This window comes from Macaca fascicularis, chromosome 3 (genome assembly GCF_037993035.2).
Source record: "Macaca fascicularis isolate 582-1 chromosome 3, T2T-MFA8v1.1".
NCBI lineage: Eukaryota > Metazoa > Chordata > Mammalia > Primates > Cercopithecidae > Macaca > Macaca fascicularis.
In genome coordinates, this window is record NC_088377.1 from 190,691,135 (window position 1) to 190,695,208 (window position 4,074).

At 48.2% G+C, this 4,074-nt stretch overlaps 1 pseudogene; it reads left to right on the forward strand.

The window, feature by feature from the left end:
- Positions 1-2,433: 2,433 nt before the first annotated feature.
- Positions 2,434-2,546, forward strand: LOC123572563 (U6 spliceosomal RNA; annotated as a pseudogene).
- Positions 2,547-4,074: the final 1,528 nt, after the last annotated feature.

Here is a 4,074-nt window from a genome sequence, read left to right on the forward strand (position 1 = left end):
CATGCTTGTTTTTCATCTCTCTGTGAACTCTGATACTTTGTAAATACATACACCTTATTTACTTTTCTTGAAAGTGTATAAAGATGTCATGAAGAAACAGGGCCACTGTGTTGCCCAACTCCAGGAAGCACCGTTCATGTTGGAATCTCAGTGAATGGCCAGCCCTGGATCACAGCCACAGAGAATACGGTGTGAATGGCACTCCTTACAGCGGAACAGTGCCATCACCCTGCATTTCTTGAAGGAAAGTAGAAAACCAAGACGGTCCATTAAAGACATTTTTTGAGGAGGCGGCGGCAGGTGGGGGGGGGCGGGTGGAGGGGCGGGTGGGGGTGGGCAGGACTCATCCAGGATATAAACCCAGGAAGAAACTTTTTACAATTTTGCAATTTAGTTCTCAAACCTAATAGATATTCTATAGATGACATAACCCATAAAGAATTCAATTTAGGCCGGGTGTGGTGGCTCACGCCTATAATCCCAATACTTTGGGAGGCCAAGGCGGGTAGATCACTTGAGGTCAGGAGTTTGAGACCAGCCTGGCCAACATGGCGAAACCCCATCTCTACTAAAAATACAAAAATTGGCCAGGCGCGGTGGCTCATGCCTGTAATCCCAGCACTTTGGGAGGCTGAGGCGGGTGGATCACGAGGTCAGGAGATCGAGACCATCCTAGCTAACACGGTGAAACCCCGTCTCTACTGAAAATACAAAAAAATCAGCCGGGCGTGGTGGCGGGCGCCTGTAGTCCCAGCTACTTGGGAGGCTGAGGCAGGAGAATGGCGTGAACCCTGGAGGCAGAGCTTGCAGTAAGCCAAGATCATGCCACTTCACTCCAGCCTGGGCGACAAAGCGAGAGTCTGTCTCAAAAAAAAAAAAAATTACAAAAAAGTAGCTGGGCATGGTGGTGGGCGCCTGTAATCCCAGCAACTCTGGAGGCTGAGGCAGAGAATTGCTTGAACCCAGGAGGCAGAGACTGTAGTGAGCCGAGATCGCACCACTGCACTGCAGCCTAGGTGACAGAGTGAGACTCTGTCTCAAAAAAAAAAAATTCAATATAAAGCAACCAGATCTGTAGCTATAGACTTGGCATACTAAATCGGTCCAGCTGAGAGATTAGACCCATGCCCTTAATCTCATAAGTATGGTGACATATCTGATGGAACTATCTATCTACCGACAGGAAATGAAACTCATTTGAAGATACAATCATATTAAGTGAAGGCAAGTCTTGGGGTCACTGGGTGATGAGGACAAGCCGATGGGAGGCCGATGTGGGAGGATCACTTGAGGCCAGGAGTTTGAGACCACGCTGAGCAACAAAGCAACATCAACCCTACCCTCCACCCTACATAAACTCTATTTTACAAACAAACTTTTAAAAATTAGCCTTGCATGGTGGCACACATCTGTGGCCTAAGATGAGAAGGTCCCTTGAGCCCAGGAGGGCTTTTTTTGTTTGGTTTTGTTTTGTTTTTCATTTTTTGAGATGGAGTCTCGCTCTGTCGCCCAGGCTGGAGTGATGTAGCACAATCTGGGCTCACTGCAAGCTCCGCCTCCCAGGTCCAAGCAATTCTCCTGCCTCAACCTCCCAAGTAGCTGGGATTACAGGCTCCCGCCACCACACCCGGCTAAGTTTTTGTATTTTTAGTATAGATGGGGTTTTACCATGTTCGCCAAACTAGTCTTGAACTCCTGACCTCAAGTGATCCACCTGCCTGGGCCTCCCAAAGTACTGGGATTACAGGCGTGAGCCACCGTGCGCAGCCAAGGCCAGGAGTTTGAGGGTGGGATGCAGTTAGCTCTATGATTTCACCGCAGCACACCAACCTCAGCCTGGATGACAGCTGTTTTGTTTTGTTTTGAGACGGCGTCTCACTGTTGCCCAGGCTAGAGTGCAGTGGCGCGATCTCAGCTCACTGCAACCTCTGCCTCCCGGGTTCACGCCATTCTGCCTCAGCCTCCCGAGTAGCTGGGATTACAGGCGCCCGCCACAACACCCGGCTAATTTTGTTTTTGTATTTTTAGTAGAGACGGAGTTTCACCGTGTTAGCCAGATGGTCTCGATCTCCCCGACCTCATGATCCTCCCGCCCGCCTTGGCCTCCCAAAGTGCTGTGATTACAGGAATGAGCCACCGCGCCCAGCTGACAGCTGGTTTGTTTTTTTTTTTTTTCCTTTTTTTATTTTTTAAGATAAGGCCTGGCTCTGTCACCCAGGCTGCAGTGCAGTGGCGAGATCTCAGCTCACTGCAAATTCTGCCTCCCGGGCTCAAGTGATCCTTCCATGTCAGCCTCCCGAGTAGCTGGGACTACAAGAAGGCACCACCATACTTGAAGACCCCATCTTAAAAAACAAAAGAAAGGTCTGATATTCCTTGATATTTTAATATTGAATAATTTAGGTGAATTACATTAAATTGTTATCACATGCTCTCTTCGGCTGCAATATACTAAAAAGAAAAAAATAATTGGAATGATACAGAGAAGATTAGCATGGCTCCTGTGCAAGGATGACACACAAATTCGGGAAGTGTTTCATATTTTAACATAAACAAATAATAAATTCTCATCAAAGCTGACTTCATTGCTATTGTACAAAAAGCCTTACAGAAAGATATAAATCCTTTTTTTTTTTTTTTTTTTGAGATGGTGTGTCACTCTGTCGTCCATGCTGGAGTGCAGTGGCATAATCTTAGCTCACTGAAACCTCTGCCTCTCAGGTTCAAGTGATTCTCCTGCCTCAGACTCCCAAGTAGCTGGGATTACAGGTATGTGCCACCACGCCCAGCCAATTTTTGTATTTTTAGTAGAGATGGGGTTTTACCATGTTGACCAGCCTGCTGTTGAACTCCAGACCTCAGGTGATCTGCCCACCTTGGCCTCCCAAAATACTGGGATTGCAGGCGTGAGCCACCGCACCCGGAAGAAAACGCTGTTATCCTCCCACAAATCAGACTTCTATATACTGCTAAATTCAGGAGAAAAACTATGCAATGAGGACAGGAAAAGGAACCATATCAGAGTTCAAACTTGTCTAAGATTAGACATGAAAGATTGTGTCCTAGTTTAGGACATTATAGTTTTTTGTTTTGTTTTGTTTTTTTTGAGACGGAGTCTCGCTCTGTCGCCCAGGTTGGAGTGCAGTGGCGCGATCTCGGCTCACTGCAAGCTCCGCCTCCCGGGTTCACGCCATTCTCCTGCCTCAGCCTCCCGAGTAGCTGGGACTACAGGCGCCCACAACCACGCCCGGCTAATTTTTTGTATTTTTAGTAGAGACGGGGTTTCACCGTGGTCTCGATCTCCTGACCTTGTGATCCGCCCGCCTCGGCCTCCCAAAGTGCTGGGATTACAGGCATGAGCCACCGCGCCCGGCAGGACATTATAGTTTTATTCAGAAATCCCGAGAATTGGTCAGGTAGGGTGGCTCACGCCAGTAATTCCAGCACTCTGGGAGGCCGAGGCGGGCAGATCACGAAGTCAAGAGATCGAGACCATCCTGGCCAACATGGTGAAACTCCATCACTACTAAAAATACAAAAATTAGCCGGGAGTGGTGGCGGGTGCCTATAGTCCCAGCTACTTGGCAGGCTGAGGCCGGAGAGTCGCTTGAACCTGGGAGGAAGAGGTTGCAGTGAGTCAAGATCACACACCACTGTGCTCCAGCCTGGTGACAGAGTAAGACTCCGTCTCAAAAAAAAAAAGGAAAAAAAAAAAAGAAATCCAGAAAATTATGTGGCTCAGGCCAAAATAAACTAAAGTTAAAAAAAAATATCTTTTTTTTGAGACAGAGTCTCACTCTGTCTCCCAGGCTAAAGTGCAGTGGCACGATCTCAGCTCACTGCAACCTCTCCCTTCCAGGTTCAAGCAGTTTTCATGCCTCAGCCTCTCATGTAGCTGGGACCACAGGCATGCACCACCACACCCAGCTATTTTTTTTTTTTTTTGAGACAGAGTCTCACACTGTCGCTCAGGCTGGAGTGCAGTGGCATGATCTCAGCTCACTGCAACCTCCGCCTCCCAGGTTCAAGCGATTCTCCTGCCTCAGCCTCCGGAGTAGCTGGGATTACAGGCAC